The sequence below is a fragment of the Aegilops tauschii genome, chromosome 2, assembly GCF_002575655.3.
Source record: "Aegilops tauschii subsp. strangulata cultivar AL8/78 chromosome 2, Aet v6.0, whole genome shotgun sequence".
NCBI classification, from domain to species: domain Eukaryota; kingdom Viridiplantae; phylum Streptophyta; class Magnoliopsida; order Poales; family Poaceae; genus Aegilops; species Aegilops tauschii.
The window spans coordinates 379,313,858-379,338,674 of NC_053036.3; positions in this window are offsets into that span (position 1 = coordinate 379,313,858).

Here is a 24,817-nt window from a genome sequence, read left to right on the forward strand (position 1 = left end):
AGGCGAAGCCTGCCGCGCAGGCTGCAAGCTCCTGCTCCTCTCCTGCGCCGGCCCTCGGCACGTCCTCCATCACCGAGGAGAAGCACCTTGCCATTGCGTTCCCGCTGACAGCGAGTGACGACAATGAGTGGAACAAGACCATTCTCCTGGCCGGCTCCGCCGAGCAAAGGACCTTGGTGTGGATGTTTTATCCCTTCTTCCTCCACAGCGTCTTTGCGGGGCTCGTCCCACCTTTCTCCGGGTTCTTCACGCCGTCCTCGACCACTACCAGGTTCAGGCCCTGCATCTTCAGCCCAACTCCATCCTCCTCCTATCCATCTTTGCCTTCTATTGTGAGGCATTCGTGGGTGTGAGGCCCTCCGTTCCGCTCCTCCGACACTTCTTCTACCTGCGGCTGCACGATCCAATCCAGCACTTCGGCTGCGTGTCCTTTGCCGCGGTTCATAAGAATAATGTGCTCATGAGGACCGGAAAGAAGGTGGAGAACTTCCGGCGCCGGTGGGTCTTTATGGACGCCAAGGGCCTCAACGCGCGGCTGGAATTGCCAACCCAGCTGTCGGAGAAGCTCGATTGATGGGGTCACGAGAAGTTCTCCGACCCCCGGGTGGCACCTGTCCTAAGGAAGATGACCACAGACATGGATGCCAGGGGGCTGACGGGAGGCATGCTCGTCAAGGAGTTCCTAACGCAGCGCCTGGCTCCGCTCCAGTCGCACACGTGCCCCATGTTGGAGTTCCAGGGCGCAGAGGACGACATCAGGCTGCCTTCGGGGAGCTTGACGAGCGAGGAGCTGGACAAGGCCATGAACACCTTGATCAAGGGCGAGCCGGAGGACCTCCCGGAGGCCTACGCTCTGCTGTACTGCCGTGCCGACAGGGAGGCGTTAGTCGCCACGATGTCCGTCTTCAACAAGCTGGGGCTCGCGTCGCCCGAGCACCCCAACTCCCCAGTGTTGGTGTCTTCCGGCGACAACGCCGGTGAAGAGGGCGAGGAGGACTCGGAGGAGATCTCTCCCACGTCCCAGAGCGAGCTCCTTCACGGCCTCGCAGATGACGACGACGCCGTCGAGCCCCCGGCGTGGAATCCCCATGCTCCAGCGGGGTCCTCACGAGGTCTGGGGCCACTCCTTGGGCCCTGCGGACGTCAGGCCAGGCGACCCCGAGGAAGGGCGGGGCAGCACCCGCCCCTCAAAGCGACACCTCTGCCTCACCAAGCGGCGGTGCCGCGCCGAGGCCGGCCATAGAGCGCCCCGCCCACTCCCCAAGCCCGACGAAGGCCGCGCCCAGGAAGAGCGGTGGTGCCCCAGCCCCAGCTAGGAAGAGGGCATACATCGACCCCAACAAGTAAGTACCTTACCTTGTTCTTGTTTATATTTGCACCGTGCTCACAACGCTCCCCCTGATGACCAGGATGGGCGTCGTGGTGAAGAAGAGGAAGGAAGGAGCCCGGGCTCCAGAGGCGCCACCTCTTGCTGCAGCCGCAACGACTCCGGCACAGGCGAGGAAGGACGTCCCTCGTCTCCTCGTGACGAGCAGGCCCCTCAGGACATGGTGGTGCAGCCCCGGGAGGAGGCTGCCCCGCGGGCCAGCAGGCCACGGAGCCATCCATCCCCGTCGTGTCTGCGGGGGGCTCGGAGGCCCCAGTGCCCCAAGTTGTCCTCGCTGCTGCCTTCGCGGCGACGGCGCCAGCCTATGCTCCGGTGCCGTCTCCTTCCTAGGCCATAGCGCTGGCGGACTGCGGCCCCCTCGTTAGGCCCGGGGCTTTGGCGGAAGCCTACGCCACGCTAGATCAGCTCTGGTCCGACCTCCAAGACGCCGACAGGTGCCTCACGAGGGAACACATGGGGCTGGTCTCAGGGTGCCTCTAAGCCAACATGTCCGCCAAGACAGCCTGGGGCCGGGCTGAGGCCACTGCCTCGGAGAGCAAGAGGGAGGCCAGCGAAGCCTTGGAGGCTCGCGACGCGGCGCTGACCAGCGCAACGTCTGCCAAGGAACGTTGCGACAAGGCAGAGGCCGAGCTGAATGCCCTCTGGGAGGGGCAGGCTGCGCACATCCAACGACTTTGGCAGAAGGAGGAGGACCTTAAGGCCTGCAAAGCGATGCTCGCCGATCGCAACGCCAAGCTGGCCTAGGTGGCCACCGACCAAGCTGCGAAGCGGGACCGCCTAAGCAAGCTGAAGGAGGAGGTGGACAAGGCTTAGGCGTCCCATGCCCAACACATCTCTGAGGCGACAACCAAGCTGGAGGCCAGGGAGAAGACCCTCGCCGCCGCCGAGAAGTCAGCGGCCACGGGACGTGAGACCATTCTCTCCCTCGAGCTCGGGTTCCATGAGGCGCTGCGTTCCATCAGTGGGGGAGGATACGAGGAGCCGCTGGCGACTCCTGAGGACGGTCTTGCAGGGCTCTTCCCCAAGCTTGCCGAAGCGCTCAAGGATGCCGCCGCTGAGGTGGATTCCTTCCTAGAGGTAGAGTGTCGCTCGCTCTTCTCCGCGGCCGCAACACGCGTCTTCAGCCATCTCTACCTCCAGGACCCAAGCTTCAACCTCGCCACGCTGATCCTCTCGGTGGCTCCTGAGTCCCGCACCACTGATGTAGAGGCCGTGAAGGATCATCTAGATGCCCTGCTGAAGCAGTTCCTCTGTGCCCCCGCCCCTGAGGCTCTATCAACGGAGGTTGGAGGTGGCGGTGATGACAGCGGTAGCGACGTTGACGACGGGCTTCCAGCGGCCAGGGCGAGCGGCGGCGATGGCCAAGGCGGTGGTGGCGCTTCTTCCTAATTTTATTCCTGCAGTCATTTACCATGCCTCGTGGAGGCGTAAAAACTCCTGCTAGAATTTGTGAAATACTGCGTGTTTTGTAATAACTGCTAGAACTCCGCAATTTCCTTCTCGTGCTTGGTTTCCTTCATGTTTGCCTTAGCGTTCTGCGTCGGCAGGGCCCAGCCCCGCGCATGCCTCAACCGCCATTGGGGCGTCCGGATCACCAGGACGAGACCAAGGGGTGAGGGGCTATGTGACTAGTGAGGCCCCTGAGTCGCGATGCTCAGGGGTCCCCCTTGACGTACAAACGTCCTTAATGTTCTGCGTCGGCAGGGCCCAACCCCGCGTATGCCTCGACCGCCGTTGGGGCGTCCAGATCACCAGGACGAGACCAAGGGGCGAGGGGCTACGTGACTAGTGAGGCCCCCGAGTCGCGATGCTCAGGGGTCCCCCTTGACGTACGGACAACCCTCATGAAGGAAAAGCAAGCAGTCGTCTAAGCTAATCCGGAGTCCTCCATACCTTCGCTCACCAACTTTTACCTGGGGGAACGCGAGAAGACCAGGTACCCGGACCTGGTAGGGTGGCGTGTGCCAGGCGTGGCCTGAGCACAACCCCCGTGTCCAGCCCCCTCACGCGATCCTCCCTGGGGAAAATTGTGAGGTGTTGATGACTACTATGCAACCTTCTTCTTGTAGACGTTGTTGGGCCTCCAAGTGCAGAGGTTTGTAGGACAGTAGCAAATTTCGCTCAAGTGGATGACATGAGGTTTATCAATCCGTGGGAAGCGTAGGTTGAAGATGGTCTCTCTCAAACAACCCTGCAACCAAATAACAAAGAGTCTCTTGTGTCCCCAACACACCCAATACAATGGTAAATTGTATAGGTGCACTAGTTCGGCGAAGAGATGGTGATACAGGTGCAATATGGATGGTAGATATAGGTTTTTGTAATCTGAAAATATAAAAACAGCAAGGTAACTAATGATAAAAGTGAGCACAAACGGTAATGCAATGCGTTGAAACAAGGCCTAGGGTTCATACTTTCACTAGTGCAAGTTCTCTCAAAAATAATAACATAACTGGATCATATAACTATCCCTCAACATGCAACAAAGAGTCACTCCAAAGTCACTAATAGCGGAGAACAAACGAAGAGATTATTGTAGGGTATGAAACCACCTCAAAGTTATCCTTTCTGATCGATCTATTCAAGAGTCTGTAGTAAAATAACACGAAGCTATTCTTTCCTTTTGATCTATCATAGAGTTCATACTAGAATAACACCCTAAGACACAAATCAACCAAAACCGTAATGTCACCTGGATACTCCAATGTCACCTCAAGTATCCGTGGGTATGATTATACGATATGCATCACACAGTCTCAGATTCATCTATTCAACCAACACAAAGAACTTCAAAGAGTGCCCCAAAGTTTCTACCGGAGAGTCAAGACGAAAACGTGTGCCAACCCCTATGCATAAGTTCACAATGTTACGGAACTCGCAAGTTGATCACCAAAACATACATCAAGTAGATCACGTGAATATCCCATTGTCACCACAGATAAGCACATGCAAGACATACATCAAGTGTTCTCAAATCCTTAAAGACTCAATCCGATAAGATAACTTCGGAGGGAAAACTCAATCCATTACAAGAGAATAGAGGGGGAGAAACATCATAAGATCCAACTATAATAGAAAAGCTCGCGATACATCAAGATCGTGCCAACGCAAGAACACAAGAGAGAGAGAGAGAGAGAGAGAGAGATCAAACACATAGCTTCTGGAACATACCCTCAACCCCGAGTGAACTACTCCCTCCTCGTCATGGAGAGCGCCGGGATGATGAAGATGGCCACAGGTGAGGGATCCCCCCTCCGGCAGGGTGTCGGAACAGGGTCCCGATTGGTTTTTGGTGGCTACAGAGGCTTGCGGCGGTGGAACTCCCGATCTAGGTTATTTTCTGGAGGTTTCTGTATTTATAGGAATTTTTGGCGTAGGTCTCATGTCAGGGGGGTCTCCAAGTCGTCCACGAGATAGGGGGCCACGCCCAGGGGGTAGGGCGCGCCCCCCTCCCTCGTGGACGGCCCGAGACTCTTCTGGCCCAACTCTTTTACTCCGGGGGCTTCTTTTGGTCCATAAAAAATCATCAAAAATTGGCACGTCAATTGGACTCCGTTTGGTATTCCTTTTCTGTAAAACTCAAAAACAAGGAAAAAACAGAAACTGGCACTGGGCTCTAGGTTAATAGGCTAGTCCCAAAAATCATATGAAATAGTATATAAATGCATATAAAACATCCTAGATGGATAATATAATAGCATGGAACAATCAAAAATTATGGATACGTTGGAGACGTATCAGCATCCCCAAGCTTAATTCCTGCTCGTCCTCGAGTAGGTAAATGATAAAAACAGAATTTTTGATGTGGAATGCTACCTAACATAATTATCAATGTAATTTTCTTTCTTGTGGCATGAATATTCAGATCCATAAGATTCAAAACAAAAGTTTAATATTGACATGAAAACAATAATACTTCAAGCATACTAACAAAGCAATCGTGTCTTCTCAAAATAACATGGCCAAAGCAAGCTATCCCTACAAAATCATATAGTCTGGCTATGCTCTATCTTCATCATACAAAATATTTAAATCATGCACAACCCCGATGACAAGCCAAGCAATTGTTTCATACTTTTGATGTTCTCAAACTTTTTCAATCTTCACGCAATACATGAGCGTGAGCCATGGACATAGCACTATAGGTGGAATAGAATGGTGGTTGTGGAGAAGACAAAAAGGGAGAAGATAGTCTCACATCAACTAGGCATATCAACGGGCTATGAAGTTGCCCATCAATAGATATCAATGTGAGTGAGTAGGGATTGCCATGCAACGGATGCACTAGAGTTATAAGTGTATGAAAGCTCAAAAAGAAACTAAGTGGGTGTGCATCCAACTCGCTTGCTCACGAAGACCTAGGGCATTTTGAGGAAGCCCATCATTGGAATATACAAGCCAAGTTCTATAATGAAAGATTCCCACTAGTATATGAAAGTGACAACATAGGAGACTCTCTATCATGAAGATCATGGTGCAACTTTCAAGCACAAGTGTGGTAAAAGGATAGTAGCATTGCCCCTTCTCTCTTTTTTCTCATTTTTTGGGCCTTCTCTTCTTTTTTTACTTTTTTGGCCTCTTTTTTAATTTTATTTTTTATTTTTCGTCCGGAGTCTCATCCCGACTTGTGGGGGAATCATAGTCTCCATCATCCTTTCGTCACTGGGAAAATGCTCTAATAATGATGATCATCACACTTTTATTTACTTACAACTCATGAATTACAACTCCATACTTAGAACAAAATATAACTCTATATGAATGCCTCCGGCGGTGTACCGAGATGTGCAATGAATCAAGAGTGACATGTATGAAAGAATTATGAAGGTGGCTTTGCCACAAATACGATGTCAACTACATGATCATGAAAAGCGATATGACAATGATGGAGCGTGTCATAATAAACGGAACGGTGGAAAGTTGCATGGCCATATATCTCGGAATGGCTATGGAAATGCCATAATAGGTAGGTATGGTGGCTGTTTTGAGGAAGGTAATGGTGGGTGTATGGTACCGGGGAAAGTTGCACGATACTAGAGAGGCTAGCAATGGTGGAAGGGTGAGAGTGCGTATAATCCATGGACTCAACATTAGTCATAAAGAACTCACATACTTATTGCAAAAATCTATTAGTTATCAAGACGAAGTACTACGCGCATGCTCCTAGGGGGATAGATTGGTAGGAAAAGACCATCGCTCGTCCCCGGCCGTCACTCATAAGGAAGACAATCAATAAATAAATCATGCTCCGACTTCATCACATAACGGTTCACCATACGTGCATGCTACGGGACTTGAAAACCTCAACACAAGTATTTCTAAAATTCACAATTACTCAACTAGCATGACTCTAATATCACTATCTTCATATCTCAAAACAATCATCAAGCATCAAACTTCTCATAGTATTCAATGCACTTTATATGAAAGTTTTTATTATATCCCTCTTGGATGCCTATCATAATAGGACTAAATTTATAACCAAAGCAAATTACCATGCTGTTCTAAAGACTCCCAAAATAATATAAGTGAAGCATGAGAGTCCATCTATTTCTTCAAAATAAAACCACCGCCGTGCTCTAAAAGGATATAAGTGAAGCACTAGAGCAAATGACAAACTACTCCGAAAGATATAAGTGAAGATCAATGAGTAGTCGAATAATTATGCAACTATGTGAAGACTCTCTAACATTTAAGAATTTCAGATCTTGGGATATTATTCAAACAGCAAGCAAAACAAAAGAAAATAAAATGACGCTCCAAGCAAAACACATATCATGTGGTGAATAAAAATATAACTCCAAGTAAAGTTACCGATGAACAAAGAAGAAAGAGGGGATGCCATCTGGGGCATCCCCAAGCTTAGGCTCTTGGTTTTACTTGAATATTACCTTGGGGTGCCTTGGGCATCCCCAAGCTTAGGCTGTTGCCACTCCTTATTCCATAGTCCATCGAATCTTTACCCAAAACTTGAAAACTTCACAACACAAAACTTAACAGAAAACTCGTAAGCTCCGTTAGTATAAGAAAATAAATCACCACTTTTGGTACTGTTGTGAACTCATTCTAAATTCATATTGGTGTAATATCTACTGTATTCCAACTTCCATATGGTTCATACCCTCCGATACTACTCATAGATTCATCAAAATAAGCAAACAACGCATAGAAAACTGAATCTGTCAAAAACATAATAGTCTGTAGTAATCTGTATCATTCGAATACTTCTGTAACTCCAAATATTCTACCAAAATAGGAAAGCCTGAGCAATTTGTGTACCAATCCAAAGAAAAAATAATCAGATCAAAAGCACATTTTTGTGAATTATCAAAACTAATTTACTGGGCGCAAAAGTTTCTGATTTTCAGCAGGATCAACACAACTATCACCGTAAGCTATCCTAAAGGTCTTACTTGGCACTTTATTGAAACAAAAGCTATAAAACATGATTATTACAGTAGCATAATCATGTGAACACACCAAAACAGTAAAGGTAAATATTGGGTTGTCTCCCAACATGCGCTTTTCTTTAATGCCTTTTAGCTAGGCAAGATGATTTCAATGATGCTCGCATAAAAGATAAGAATTGAAACATAAGGAGAGCATCATGAAGCATATGACTAGCACATTTAAGTCTAAACCACTTCCTATGCATAGGGATTTTGTGATCAAACAACTTATGGCGAGAATCAATTAGCATAGGAAAGCAAAACAAGCATAGCTTCAAGATTTTCAACACATAGAGAGGAAACTTGATATATTGCAATTCCTACAAGCATATGTTCCTCCCTCATAATAATTTTTAGTAGCATCATGAATGAATTCAATAATATAACCAGCACATAAAGCATTCTTTTCATGATCTACTTGCATAGAAATTTTACTACTCTCCACATAAGCAAATTTATTCTCGTCAATAGTAGTGGGAGCAAACTCAACAAAATAACTATCATGTGAAGCATAATCCAATTGAAAATTAAAATCATGGTGACAATTTTCATGGTTATCTTTATTCTTTATAGCATATGTGTCATCACAATAATCATCATAAATAGGAGGCATGCTTTCATCATAATAAATTTGCTCATCAAAACTTGGGGGACTAAACATATCATCTTCATCAAACATAGCATCCCCAAGCTTGTGGCTTTGCATATCATTAGCATCATGGGTATTCAAAGAATTCATACTAACAACATTGCAATCATGCTCATCATTCACATATTTTATGCCAAGCATTCTATGTAATTCTTCTTCTAGTACTTGAGAACAATTTTCCTTCCCATCATTTTCACGAAAGACATTAAAAAGATGAAGCATATGAGGCACCCTTAATTCCATTTTTTGTAGTTTTCTTTTATAGACTAATCAAGTGATAAAACAAGAAATAAAAAGATTCGATTGCAAGATCTAAAGATATACCTTCAAGCACTCACCTCCCTGGCAACGGCGCCAGAAAAGAGCTTGATGTCTACTAGGCAACCTTCTTCTTGTAGACGTTGTTGGGCCTCCAAGTGCAGAGGTTTGTAGGACAGTAGAAAATTTCCCTCAAGTGGATGACCTAAGGTTTATCAATCCGTGGGAGGCATAGGTTGAAGATGGTCTCTCTCAAACAACCCTGCAACCAAATAACAAAGAGTCTCCTGTGTCCCCAACACACCCAATACAATGGTAAATTGTATAGGTGCACTAGTTCGGCGAAGAGATGGTGATACAGGTGCAATATGGATGGTAGATATAGGTTTTTGTAATCTGAAAATATAAAAACAGCAAGGTAACTAATGATAAAAGTGAGCACAAACGATAATGCAATGCGTTGAAACAAGGCCTAGGGTTCATACTTTCACTAGTGCAAGTTCTCTCAAAAATAATAACATAACTGGATCATATAACTATCCCTCAACATGCAACAAAGAGTCACTCCAAAGTCACTAATAGCGGAGAACAAACGAAGAGATTATTGTAGGGTATGAAACCACCTCAAAGTTATCCTTTCTGATCGATCTATTCAAGAGTCTGTAGTAAAATAACACGAAGCTATTCTTTCCTTTTGATCTATCATAGAGTTCGTACTAGAATAACACCCTAAGACACAAATCAACCAAAACCGTAATGTCACCTGGATACTCCAATGTCACCTCAAGTATCCGTGGGTATGATTATACGATATGCATCACACAATCTCAGATTCATCTATTCAACCAACACAAAGAACTTCAAAGAGTGCCCCAAAGTTTCTACCGGAGAGTCAAGACGAAAACGTGTGCCAACCCCTATGCATAAGTTCACAATGTTACGGAACTCGCAAGTTGATCACCAAAACATACATCAAGTAGATCACATGAATATCCCATTGTCACCACAGATAAGCACATGCAAGACATACATCAAGTGTTCTCAAATCCTTAAAGACTCAATCCGATAAGATAACTTCGGAGGGAAAACTCAATCCATTACAAGAGAATAGAGGGGGAGAAACATCATAAGATCCAACTATAATAGAAAAGCTCGCGATACATCAAGATCGTGCCAACGCAAGAACACGAGAGAGAGAGAGAGAGAGAGAGAGAGAGAGAGAGATCAAACACATAGCTTCTGGAACATACCCTCAACCCCGAGGGTGAACTACTCCCTCCTCGTCATGGAGAGCGTCGGGATGATGAAGATGGCCAAAGGTGAGGGATCCCCCCACCGGCAGGGTGTCGGAACAGGGTCCCGATTGGTTTTTGGTGGCTACAGAGGCTTGCGGCGGTGGAACTCCCGATCTAGGTTATTTTCTGGAGGTTTCTGTATTTATAGGAATTTTTGGCGTAGGTCTCATGTCAGGGGGGTCTCCAAGTCGTTCACGAGATAGGGGCCATGCCCAGGGGGTAGGGCGCGCCCCCCTCCCTCGTGGACGGCCCGAGACTCTTCTGGCCCAACTCTTTTACTCCGGGGGCTTCTTTTGGTCCATAAAAAATCATCAAAAATTGGCACATCAATTGGACTACGTTTGGTATTCCTTTTCTGTAAAACTCAAAAACAAGGAAAAAACAGAAACTGACACTGGGCTCTAGGTTAATAGGTTAGTCCCAAAATCATATAAAATAGCATATAAATGCATATAAAACATCCTAGATGGATAATATAATAGCATGGAACAATAAAAAATTATAAATACGTTGGAGACGTATCAGGTGTTACTGGGCGAAGAGCCGAGAGGCTGTCCTGAGGTTGGTGCGGCCACGAGGGCGCCCTCAATTGTTTATTCACCAGTGCGGAGCGTGGTGCTTCCACTCTAACGTGGGCATAGCCGCTCCTCGGCCGTGTCGTCCTCCAGCGTGGAGCATGGGGCTTCCACTGTTGCGTGGGCATAGTCGCTCCTCGACTGTGTCATCGGCCAGCGCGGAGCATGGGGCTTCCACTGGTGCGTGGGTGGGAGTTCCCTCTGGGGGAGACTCCAGGGCATGTACAACCCCGTTCGTACACGTGGCTAGCACGACAGAACTGGAGGAGGTGTATCTGGGCACTCGTGAGCCAGCGCAGGACTCACGAGGCCCTACCTCAAGGCAGGTTGCGCCTGATTTTTGCGGCACGGGGCGCGCGTAAGAAACCTGTGGGGCAATGGGGGTCCTGCGCCAAATGCCCCTCCGGAGGTTATCGCATGATAAGGCCGGACACCAATGGCCTCAGGAGGTGACGTGAACGGGGCCGGCTCGCCAGACAGAGCTCAGCCATTGGTTTTATCGACGCTGCAGGGACGGACCTGAGCATAGACGTCGTGCCAAGTCTTCTCATGCAACGATCCCACGGAAAAACAGCCAGCGCACGGCTCCCGCTGCGGCGAGGCACCAAACTGCGGTTGTACGAACCGGGTCGTGCGCCCGCACTTGCCCACACGCGATTAGCTCATGCGAGAACAAGGCACCAAGGACCACGGGAGGTGACGCGCACGGGAGCTGGCCCGCGGGACAGAGCTCGGTCGCTTGGATTTGTCAACGCTGCAGGGACGAACCCGAGCATAGACGTCGTGCCAATCCTTAATCATGAGGCGGTCGCGAACGGGCTCGCGAGGGCGCAATGACATCATAGTGACGAAGCACCGGACATGCAGTTGAAATACTTTAGGAAATTCATGAAGGCAAGGCCAGTTTTGATACATGCGCAAAATGATACAGCTGCGGAGTCGGGCCCTAGCAGCCTAAGGATGATGCAGCTCGAGGGGCGCCCTCAGCTGAACAAACCAAAAACTCACCTGGCGCCATTGTTGAAGAAGCGTCGAAGTAGCTGAAGATGCACGTTGCAGAGATCGCTCCTCACGAGCTGACCGGCTCCTGAGGCCCGAGGGGCTCCGGAGGTCCGGGTGGCTCGTGAGGGTCCGGCACCTCCTCCATCAAGACCGCCTGGCGCCTAGCCTCGTGAGGCGCCCACGCATGATGTGCGAGGCGCTGGTACGAGGCGGCCACGTTCAGCAGGCCAAACGGCATGCGGACGTAGCTGCAGGAGTAGCCCCCGCTCCGGCCGACGTGGGACACCGAGAAGTGGTCATGCGAAGCAGCCCTGTTGAGGCCGGGATGTTGACGCACACGCGTAGCTCGCCACCCATGTCAGGGGCCACAGCTGCAACCGGTGGTGCGGGACGACGCTTGCCACGCATGGCTCGCGCCTACTGAAGCTCTTCGATTGCCTTGGTGATGAACTCTTGTGCACCTCGCGCCTTGCTCACGGAGACGCGCATCGAAGCACGCCTCCACGTGGTGCCCGAACGCCTCCCTTGTCACGCGGGGCGGGTCAGAGTGAAGGAAATATGCCCTAGAGGCAATAATAAAGTTGTTATTTATATTTCCTTATATCATGATAAATGTTTATTATTCATGCAAGAATTGTATTAACCGGAAACTTAGTACATGTGTGAATACATAGACAAAACAGAGTGTCCCTAGTATGCCTCTACTTGACTAGCTCGTTAATCAAAGATGGTTATGTTTCCTGACCATAGACATGTGTTGTCATTTGATGAATGGGGTCACATCATTAGAGAATGATGTGATGGACAAGACCCATCCGTTATCTTAGCATTATGATCGTTGAGTTTTATTGCTATTGCTTTCTTCATGACTTATACATGTTCCTCTGACTATGAGATTATGCAACTCACGAATATCGGAGGAACACCTTGTGTGCTATCAAACGTCACAACGTAACTGGGTGATCATAAAGATTCTCTATAGGTGTCTCCGAAGGTGTTTATTGGGTTGGCATAGATTGAGATTAGGATTTGTCACTCCGTGTATCGGAGAGGTATCTCTGGGCCCTCTCGGTAATGCACATCACTATAAGCCTTGCAAGCAATGTGACTAATGAGTTAGTTGCGGGATGATGCATTACAGAACGAGTAAAGAGACTTGCCGGTAACGAGATTGAAGTAGGTATGATGGTACCGACGATCGAATCTCGGGCAAGTAACATACCGATGACAAAGGGAACAACGTATGTTGTTATGCGGTTTGACCGATAAAGATCTTCGTAGAATATGTAGGAGCCAATATGGGCATCCAGGTTCCGCTATTGGTTATTGACCGGAGATGTGTCTCGGTCATGTCTACATAGTTCGCGAACACGTAGGGTCCGCACGCTTAACGTTCGATGACGATTTGTATTATGAGTTATGTGATTTGATGACCGAAGCTTGTTCGGAGTCCCGGATGAGATCACGGACATGACGAGGAGTCTCGAAATGGTCGAGAGGTAAATATTCATATATTGGAAGGTTGCATTTGGATATCGGAATGGTTCCGAGTGGTTTGGGCATTTTTCCAGAGTACCGGGAGGTTACCGAAACCCCCCGGGAGAAGTTATGGGCCTTATGGGCCATAAGAGGGAAGCACACCAGCCCACAAGGGGCTGGTGCGCCCCCCCTTGGGCAGGAGGCCGATTAGGACTAGGAGAAGGGGGGCGGCCCCCCTTTCCTTCTCCTTCTCCCTTCCCCCTTTCCTACTCAGTGTGGGAGGTGGAATCCTACTAGGACTAGGGAGTCCTAGTAGGACTCCACACCTTGGCGCGCCCCCTAGGGCCGGCTGCCTCTCCCTCTCCCTCCTTTATATACGGAGGCAGGGGGCACCCCAATGACACAAAAGTTGATCTTTTAGCCGTGTGTGGTGCCCCCCTCCACAGTTACACACCTCGGTCATATCGTCGTAGTGCTTAGGCGAAGCCCTGCGCCGGTAACTTCATCATCACCGTCACCACGCCGTCGTGCTGACAGAACTCTCCCTTGGCCTCAACTGGATCAAGAGTTCAAGGGACGTCACCGAGCTAAACGTGTGCAGATCGCAGAGGAGCCGTACGTTCGGTACTTGGATCGGTTGGATTGCAAAGACGTTCAACTACATCAACCGCGTTACTAAACGCTTCCGCTTTCGGTCTACAAGGGTACGTGGACACACTCTCCCCGCTCGTTGCTATGCTTCTCCTAGATAGATCTTGCGTGATCGTAGGATTTTTTTTTGAAATACTACGTTCCCCAACAGTGGCATCCGAGCCAGGTCTATGCGTAGATGTTATATGCACGAGTAGAACACAAAGATTTGTGGGCGATAATAGTCATACTGCTTACCAGCATGTCATACTTTGATTCAGCGGTATTGTTGGATGAAGCGGCCCAGACCGACATTACATTACCGCGTTCATGAGACTGGTTCTACCGACGTGCTTCTCACATAGGTGGCTAGTGGGTGTCTGTTTCTCCAACTTTAGTTGAATCGAGTTTGACTACACCCGGTCCTTGTTGAAGGTTAAAACAACACACTTGACGAAAAATCGTTGTGTTTTTGATGCGTAGGTAAGAACGGTTCTTGCTAGAAGCCCGTAGCAGCCACGTAAAACTTCCAACAACAAAGTAGAGGACGTCTAACTTGTTTTTGCAGGGCTTGCTGTGATGTGATATGGTCAATATGTGATGATATATAAATTGTTGTATGAGATGATCATGTTTTGTAATAGTTATCGGCAACTGGTAGGAGCCATATGGTTGTCGCTTTATTGTATGAAATGCAATCGCCATGTAATTGCTTTACTTTATCACTAAGCGGTAGCGATAGTCGTAGAAGCAATAGTTGGCGAGACGACAACAATGCTTCGATGGAGATCAAGGTGTCAAGCCGGTGACGATGGTGATCATGACGGTGCTTTGGAGATGGAGATCAAAGGCACAAGATGATGATGGCCATATCATATCACTTATATTGATTGCATATGATGTTTATCCTTTATGCATCTTATTTTGCTTAGTACGGCGGTAGCATTATAAGATGATCCCTCACTAAATTTCAAGGTATAAGTGTTCTCCCTGAGTATGCACCGTTGCTACAGTTCGTTGTGCCGAGACACCACGTGATGATCAGGTGTGATAAGCTCTACGTTCACATACAAAGGGTGCAAGCCAGTTTTTGCACACGCAGAATACTCGGGTTAAACTTGACGAGCCTAGCATATGCAGATATGGCCTCGGAACACTGAGACCGAAAGGTCGAGCGTGAATCATATAGTAGATATGATCAACATAGTGATGTTCACCATTGAAAACTTCTCCATCTCACGTGATGATCGGAATTGGTTTAGTTGATATGGATCACGTGATCATTTAGATGACTAAAGGGATGCCTATCTAAGTGGGAGTTCTTAAGTAATATGATTAATTGAACTTTAATTTATCATGAACTTAGTCCTGATAGTATTTGCATAACTATGTTGTAGATCAATAGCTCGCGATGTAGCTCCCCGTTTATTTTTGATATGTTCCTGGAGAAAAACTATGTTGAAATATGATAGTAGCAATGATGCGGACTAGGTCCGTGATCTGAGGATTATCTTCATTGCTGCATAGAAGAATTATGTCGTTGATGCACCGCTAGGTGACGGACCTATTGCAGGAGCAGATATAGACATTATGAATGTTTGGCAAGCTCGGTATGATAACTGCTTGATAGTTAGTGTGCCATGCTTTACGGCTTAGAACCGGGACTTCAAAAACGTTTTGAACGCCCGGAAAGGTGTGATGACACCCGGGTGTCCCGGCACCCTCCTATCTCGGCCATCCAGTGAAAATAAGATTTGTGCCAGCCTCTGTCAATTTGCAGCAGCAGCAGCGTAATTAGGCAGGCTTTTGTCAAGGAGACTAGAGGAGGAGCATAACTAGGTTTGGCGGGAGTAGGCTGGCAGGAGGAAGTCTATTGGACCATGACTCGAGGCATGCAGTGGTCCCAAGCCGCTGTTATAAATATATGTTTCTCTGCCATGTTTTCATGGTTTCACATGCATGCACAATCTCTCTCACCTCTCACGCTTTCTCTCTCACAGGCTTTCTCTTCACTAGTCAAATCTGACAAATGCAACAACACAAAAAAACTCTTTCCCCTGACACGCTCTCCTTCTCTCACTTACATGCACACTTGCAGGTTCTCTCTTCATTAGAAAAAAGCGTTCTCTCTCTCACACTTGTCTGGAAAAGTAAGGCTCTCTCTTCAATTTAAAATTGCATTTCAGGAAGTGTTTCTCTCCAAACTCTGGGTCACGGGCGATGTTTTGTGTATACACGAACCAGCTTTGTCAGCTCAATTGGCCAGTATCGACATCTGCCACCTGCTGCTCTGCGCGGACTGGAGAGAGAGAGCCGAATGAATCCTTCCATCAGCCCCGGTACCGCCCTGCCGCATTACTGTTCACTAGGCTTGCTAAACAACACACTATGACAGGACGTGGCACAGATCTCTAGCTACTGTGTTTTGCATGGACGTATAGGATAACCGGGGGTACCGACCCCCGGGACATAAAGGGCAATCTCTTTGAACGCCACAGAGCGTATAAGATGTTCAAAGAGCTGAAATTGGTATTTCAGACTCATGCCCGAGTCGAAAGGTATGAGACCTCTAACAAGTACTTTGCCTACAAGATAGTGGAGAATAGCTCAACCAGTGAGCATGTGCTCATATTGTCTGAGTACTACAATCGCTTGAATCAAGTGGGAGTTAATCTTCCAGATAAAATAGTGATTGAAAGACTTCTCTAGTCACTAGTCACTATCGCCAAGTTACTGGAACTTCGTGATGAACTATAATATGCAAGGGATGACGAAAATGATTCCCGAGCTCTTCGTGATGCAGAAATCAATGAAGGTAGAAATCAAGAAAAGCATCAAATGTTGATGGTTGACAAGACCACTAGTTTCAAGTTAAAGGGCAAGGGAAAGAAAGGGAACTTCAAGAAGAATGGCAAGCAAGTTGCCACTCCCATGAAGAAGCCCAAAGCTAGACCCAAGCCTGAAACTGAGTGCTTCTACTTCAAAGGAAATGGTCACTGGAAGCGGAACTGCCCAAATACTTGGCGGATAAGAAGGATGGCAAAGTGAACAAAAGTATATATGATATACATGTTATTGATGTGTACTTTACTAGTGTTCATAGTAGCCCCTGGGTATTTGATACTAGTTCAGTTGCTATCATTAGTAACTTGAAACAGGAGTTACAAAATGAACAAAGATTAGTTGAGGGTAAGGTGACGATGTGTGTTGGAAGTGATTCCAAGGTTGATAAGATCACCATCGCACACTCCCTTTGCCTTCAGGATTATTGTAGAACCTAAAATAAATGTTATTTGGTGTTTGCGTTGAGCATAATATGATTGGATCATGTTTATTGCAATATGGCTATTCATTTAAGTCAAAGAATAATTGTTATTTTGTTTACATGAATAAAACCTTCTGTGGTCATACACCCAAGGTGAATGGTTTATTGAATCTCGATCGTAGTGATACACATATTCATAATATTGATGCCAAAAGATGCAAAGTTGTAATGATAGTGCAACATATTTGTGGCACTGCCGTTTAGGTCATATTGGTGTAAAGCGCATGAAAAAACTCCATGCTGATGGGCTTTTGGAATCACTTGATTATGAATCACTTGATGCTTGCGAACCATGCGTCATGGGCAAGATGACTAAGACTCCGTTCTCCGGAACAATGGAGCGAGCAACTGACTTATTGGAAATAATACATACTGATGTATGCAGTCCGATGAGTGTTGAGGCTTGCGGCGGGTATCGTTATTTTCTGACCTTCACAGATGATTTGAGCAGATATGGGTATATCCGCTTGATGAAACATACGTCTGAAACATTTGAAAAGTTCAAAGAATTTCAGAGTGAAGTAGAAAATCATCGTAACAAGAAAATAAGGTTTCTACGATCTGATCATGGAGGTGAATATTTGAGTTATGAGTTTGGTCTTCATTTGGAACAATGTGGAATAGTTCGCAACTCACGCCACCTGGAACACCACAGCGTAATGGTGTGTCCGGACGTCATAACCGTACTTTATTAGGTATGGTGCGATCTATGATGTTTCTTACCGATTTACCACTATCGTTTTAGGGTTATGCATTAGAGACAGCTGCATTCACATTAAATAGGGCACCATCTAAATCCGTTGAGACGACACCATATGAACTGTGGTTTGGCAAGAAACCTAAGCTGTCATTTCTTAAAGTTTGGGGTGGCGATGCTTATGTGAAAAAGTTTCAACCTGATAAGCTCGAACCCAAATCGGAGGAATGTGTCTTCATAGGATACCCAAAGGAAACTATTGGGTACACCTTCTATCACAGATCCGAAGGCAAGATATTCGTTGCTAAAAATAGGATACTTTCTAGAGAAGGAGTTTATCTCGAAAGAAGTGAGTGGGAGGAAAGTAGAACTTGATGAGGTAATTGTACCTTCTCCCGAATTGGAAAGTAGTACATCACATAAATCAGTTCCAGTGATTCCTACACCAATTAGTGAGGAAGCTAATGATGATGATCATGAAACTTCAGATCAAGTTACTACTGTACCTCGTAGGTCAACCAGAGTAGTATGGTAATCCTATTCTGGAAGTCATGTTACTAGACCATGACGAACCTATGAACTATGAGGAAGCGATGATGAGCCCAGATTCCGCGAAATGGCTTGAGTCCATGAAATCTGAGATGGGATCCATGTATGAGAACAAAGTATGGACTTTGATTGACTTGCCCGATGATCGGCCAGCCATTGAAAATAAATGTATATTCAAGAGGAAGACAGACGTTGATAGTAGTGTTACTATCTACAAAGCTTGAATTGTTGCAAAAAGTTTTCGACAAGTTCAAGGTGTTGACTACGGTAAGATTTTCTCACTCGTAGCGATGCTTAAGTCTGTCCGAATCATGTTAGCAATTGCCACATTTTATGAAATCTGGCAAATGGATGTCAAAACTACATTCCTTAATGGATTTCTTAAAAGAAGAGTTGTATATGATGCAACAAGAAGGTTTTGTTAATCCTAAAAGGTGCTAGCAAAGTATGCAAGCTCCAGCGATCCATCTATGGACTGGTGCAAGCATCTCAAAGTTGGAATATACGCTTTGATAAGTTGATCAAAGCATATAGTTTTATACAGACTTGCGGTGCAGCATGTATTTACAAGAAAGTGAGTGGGAGCACTACAGCCTTTCTGATAAGTATATGTGAATGAAATATTGTTGATCGGAAATGATGTAGAATTTTCTGGAAAGCATAAAGGAGTGTTTGAGAGGAGTTTTCTAGAATGTTCGCCAAGCTGCTGGCAAATAGAGTTTGCCGGTGCATGCCCGATCTGGTGAGAGTGAACCAGTCGGCGTTTATTAAGGGAAGAAGTCTCCATGATAACTACTTGCTCATGAGGCAGGTGGCGATGAAGATTCGTGCCAGGAAGAATCACGGTGTCTTTCTGAAGTTGGACATCACACGAGCATTTGATTCCCTTCCTGGCCTTTTCTGTTTGAAGTTATGCGGGCGAAAGGATTCAGCCACCTCTGTCTTGCGTGGGTGGCAGCTCTTCTGATGACTGCTAGCACGCGGGTGCTGGTTAATGGAGTTCCAGGAAGGAGAATATGGCATGCTAAAGGGCTTAGGCAGGGGGACCCGGTCTCTCCGCTCTTGTTCGTGATTGCTATGGACGCGCTTACGGCGGTCGTTGATAAGGCCATGCAGGAGGGTGTGTTGAGCAGCTACACATGCATTTCGGCAATGCAAAGATTATCTATCTATGCGGACGATGTTGCTTTCTTCGTGAGACCATCTAGAATCAAGCTAGAGTTTTTCAGGAGAGCATTGGATATCTTTGGAGAAGCTTCGGGGCTCAAGGTTAACTATAGGAAGTCTTCGCCTATCCTTATTATCGATGACCCTGACGACAGAAACAGAGTGGAGAGCCTACTGCAATGTGCCACGGGTGAGTTCCCTTGCAAATACCTCAGCTTGCAATTGGCGGTGAAGAAACTTACAAAGGTGCAATGGCAGTCGTTGCTAGATCAGGTGAGTCACTTCATCCCTGCATGGCAGAGAGGCCTTATGCAGTGCTCGGGGAGGTTAGTTCTGGTGAAGTCAGTGGTGGCAGCTAGGCCAGTTCATCATCTACTGGTCATGAAGGCGCCGGCGTGGGTTCTCGAGGACATTGATAGTTGGATGAGAGCGTTTTTTTGGGCTGGGAAAGACCGAGTCCATGGGGGCCAATGCTTAGTCGCATGGAACACAATATGCAAGCCCGTGTCTTATGGTGGTCTCGGTGTGAAAAACCTTTAGCTTCAGGCTATTGCACTTAGAGTGAGATGGGAATGGCTAAGACGGACGGATCAGCTACGGCCCTGGCAAGGACTGCACATGCTGGTGGACGATGATGCTAGGCGGGTGTTCGATAGTTTGGTGAGCATCACGGTTGGCAAAGGGGACAAAGTCTTGTTTTGGAGAGATAGATGGATACATGGGTTCGCAGTTAAGGACATCGCGCCCATGTTGACCCAAGGAGTGGGCGTCAAAGTAAAGAACAATAGGACGGTTGCTCAGGCCCTACAGGAGGAGAGTTGGACACAGGATGTGCAGCTCCAGTTCTCGTTCGGAGCGTTAATTCAAGTCATGCATCTGAGACATGCAATTGCCTCGGTACCGAGAGATGAGCAAGATGAGGATCGCTTCACTTGGCCACATGATCGATCGGGTTCATATACAGCGAAATCCACATATACCCAACTCTGTCAGGGTGGGATCCGCTCCCCCATGGCCAATGGGATTTGGCGTAGTTGGGCTCCGCTTAAGTGCAAAATATTCGCTTGGTTGGCTATGCAACATAGATTGTGGACCGAGGACAGGAGGGCGCGGCACGGCTTGCAGGACACGCCTTCGCCTTGCTACACGTGCCTGCGGGAGGAGGATAATGCGGAGCATATTTTGATACAGTGCGTCTATGAGAGAGAGGTTTGGCATACATGCCTTGACACGTTTCAGGTGAATGTGGCCACACCGTCTGTGAGCGACACCTTTGCTGAATGGTGGTTGAGAGTTAGAACCACCTTTCAAGGCAAGGATAGGAGGGGCTTCGACACGTTCGTCATCGAGACGGCTTGGTCACTTTGGAAGCAGAGGAACGCGAGAGTTTTCAGCCAACCAGAGCAAATCAAGGGACCAAGAGAGTTAGCTAGTTGGATTATCGACGAGTTAGAAGAGTTGAAACATGCAGGTGTAGGTGTAGGAGGTTTAGATCGATTTGTGAGGAGTTGACCTTAGGTTTGTGTTCGGTGTGGGTGTCACCGGCGACCGATGTTCGCATCCGTTGCAGGTTTCTTGTAATTATTGTTTTCTCCCTTCTATAAAAATATGGTACGCCATTGGCGTACTCTCGAAAAAAGGAGTTTTTCAAAGAAAGACCTCGGTGAAGCTGCTTACACATTGGGCATCAAGATCTATAGAGATAGATCAAGACGCTTGATAAGATTTTTCAATGAGTACATACCTTGACAAGATTTTTGAAGTAGTTCAAAATGGAACAGTCAAATTAAAAGTTCTTGCCTGTATTGCAAGGTGTAAAAGTTGAGTAACACTAGTGGAATCAGCTTCTTTGCTGTCCGCCATGGCGGACGACAAAGGCATGGTTCACGGACGGCAAACTTCTTTGCCGTCCGCCAGCAGACGGCAAAATGTCCGGATGAACACGTGCCAGCAAAGGCCTTCTTTGTCGTCCGCTTCGTAGAAATGGACGGCAAAGGATTATGCCGTCCGCCGCTGGTGGCCAGCAGGCGGCAAAGATCATGGACGGCAGTGAGGTGGGGTGAGAGCCGTTAGGGGTTAACGGCATGCTTTGCCGTCAGCCAGCGGACGACAAAGAGGCTAAGGTCTTTGCCGTCCGCTGGCGGACGGCAAAGTGCTCAAACATGCCAGTCCCAGGAATCACAGGTAGCTGCCACGTGGCATGTTTGTCGTCAGCTAGCTGACGGCAAAGATCGTGTACAGCCCTGTTTTTAATTTAATCCATTCAATTTGACAGCAATTAACAGATATAAACAGATATACATATATACATAACAAGCATATCCAACACACTAGTTTCATCATATATACATACATAACCAACACATATATAGTTCCATCCTTACATATTACAAAAGTTTCACATTTGTTCATCCAACACCATTATCCATCCATTCATATAACAAGTTCCAACCATGCAAGTTCATTGATACAAAATAAAAGAACAAATGGAAAAGAAGCACTCCATCCATGCAAGCTTCCGTGAATTAAATCAAATCTGCAAAATGATAAACAAGATGTTAGAAGAAGAAAAAGAAAATGAAGAAGAAGAAGAAGACTATAAGAAGTAAGCATACTTATTATGTAAACTTGGTCATTTTGTGCTAACATAAGTAATTTTGGAGTTAACCTATAGGAAACTAAGCATATTAGAACTAACTTAGAGCTAACTTATGTCATTTTGGAGAAGAAGAAGAAGAATAAGAAGAATAAGAAGAAGAAGAAGAAGAAGAAGAAGACTATAAGCTTATTATGTAAACTTGGTCATTTTGTGCTAACATAAGTAATTTTGGAGCTAACCTATAGGAAACTAAGCATATTAGAGATAACTTAGCATATTAGAGCCAACTTAGGTAAAATGGAGCCAACCTAGCTAATTATGCCATCTTTAAGTGAACTAAGCATATTAGAGCTAACTTATGTCATTTTGGAGAAGAAGAAGAAAGTAGAAGAAGAAGACTATAAGCTTAATTATTATGTAACCTTGGTCATTTTGTGCTAACATAAGTAATTTTGGAGCTAACCTATAGGAAAGTAAGCATATTAGAGCTAACTTATGTCATTTTGGAGAAGAAGAAGAAGAAGAAGACTATAAGCTTATTATGTAAACTTGGTCATTTTGTGCTAACATAAGTAATTTTGGAGCTAACATATAGGAAACTAAGCATAGTAGAGATAACTTAGCATATTAGAGCTAACATAGGTAACTAAGCATATCGGAGGAAACAAAGCTAAGTATATATAGATCATTTTGGAGATCAAACATACCTGACATAGTTCAGTTGTCATTGTTCTTCTCCTTCTCCTTCCTCAGCCTGATGCGCCAAGAGCGGCGAGGCGGTGGAGGCAGTGGGATGTAGTCTTCTACCACAATTGGCGTGGTCATGTCGCCCAGCTGTGGGATCGCCGACGCCACCACCGGTGCGAGGTCATTGTCAGGCACCACCACCATCGCGAGGCCATCTTCAGGCACGACAGGCACGACCATCGCTAGGTCATCCTCAGCCACCACCATCTCTTGCCCATGGTCAGCCACCACCATATCTTGCCCTTGGTCGGCCACCACCATCGTTAGGTCATCCTGAGCCTGATGCTCACTCTGCTCCTCTTCTTCCCCACTCCAGTCTGGATCATCCTCCTTGCTGTCTTTGCTGCAGCCAGAATCGCTGCTGCTTTTGCTACAACCAGAATCGCTGCTGCTTTGGCTGTAGCCAGTGTCGTTGCTGCTGCTCCCATTGCCTGTCCAAATGCAACAATGACCGTTAACAATCGATGCGAGACAAAGCCAAATGTAGAGGAATAAGTAGACGGTAAAGAACGTACTGGCATCATCGTCGTCAGCATAGCGCATGTGACACATAGTCGCGTTGAACACCTTCACGATGAGCATGGTGGCGTCGTCCTCGTACCTGAAGAGAAGGAAGTACCCCTGCCGCGGGTCGTAGGCACGGTAGAACTTCTCCCAGCCACGACACATGTACATGTGGCCCTCCTTGATCACCAACCCCACGTCCCACAGCCTGCGAAACCCGCTGCCGGCCTGTCGCAGCTTCTTATTATTTGGCGGATCTTCACCCAGCATGTTCATAAAAGTGTCAGGCAGCCTCTGCAGTTTGGGACAATGAGTGATGTAGCAAACAACAGAGTTATCATAATGAGATGGGTGAAGGGGAGATCTCTCCTTTTATATACCTGCCTCATGGATGATACTGAAGTCCCAAGTATGATACTGAAGAACTCGAAAGTATCCAACTCGTATTCCGGTGTGGCAGACCGGAGTCTGCGGTGGCGGCTTTCCCCCATCTCTGATAAGCAGCAGAAGAAGAACAATTAGTACCCTTACAACATTATCATACAACATTATAACATAAGAAATTTTGAGGAGAAGATAATCAACTACACCAAGTTATCATTTCTCATTCAAAAAACAATGCACTTGTGGACATATGATGGCTCTAGTTGAATTTATTAGTAGCACTAGTCGTCAAAAATGTTGACTTTAGTTGAATTTCATATAATAACTATTTTAACTTCTTTGGGTCAGCAAACTAGGCAACTAGCTAGCAGTATAAAAACATTCAACTATAAAGAAAAGAAAGAAACTGCAAAACGTGGCGGAACATTAAATAAGAAAGTATAAAAACATGTCTTTTTCTTCTTCTTCCCCTCTTCTTATTTTTTCCTCTTTTTTCCTTTCTTCTTCTTCCTTTTCTTCCTTTTCTTCTTCTTCTTCTTCTTCTTCTTCTTCTTCTTCTTCTTTTTCTTCTTCTTCTTCTTCTTCTTCTTCTCCTTCTCTTCTTCTTCCTCCTTTCCCTTTCCCTCTTCTTTGCTCCTCCTCCTTGAACTCAGAAACTCCTCCTTGGACCAACCCATCTCCCACCCTACCACCACATGTTAAAGCAAGAGAGATGAGTTGTTTCATACTACACCAGTCACCATCAATATAGGATGGAAACCCACATAGTACCCTCAAATTTGTAAGAGCCCGGTTAATATTAGTGACCTAAGCAATTTTGAGGCTTCCGGTTAATATTAGTGACCTAAGTAATTTCTGCTCTCTACTCAAATACATCTGATCCCACTCCTTTGGTTTCTATAGACAATCTAAGATTAGTGTGGCAAAGCGGAGTCTGCGGTGGCGGGGGGAGGTTTTCCTTTCCTTCTTCTTCCTCCTCCTCCTCTTCTTCTTCTTCTTCTTCTTCTTCTTTCTTCTTCTCCCTCCTCCTCTTCCTCCCTCCTCCTCCTCCTTCTACTCTTCTTCTTCTTCTAAACTAAAACTAAAACTAAAATAAAATAAACTAAAACTAAAACTAAACT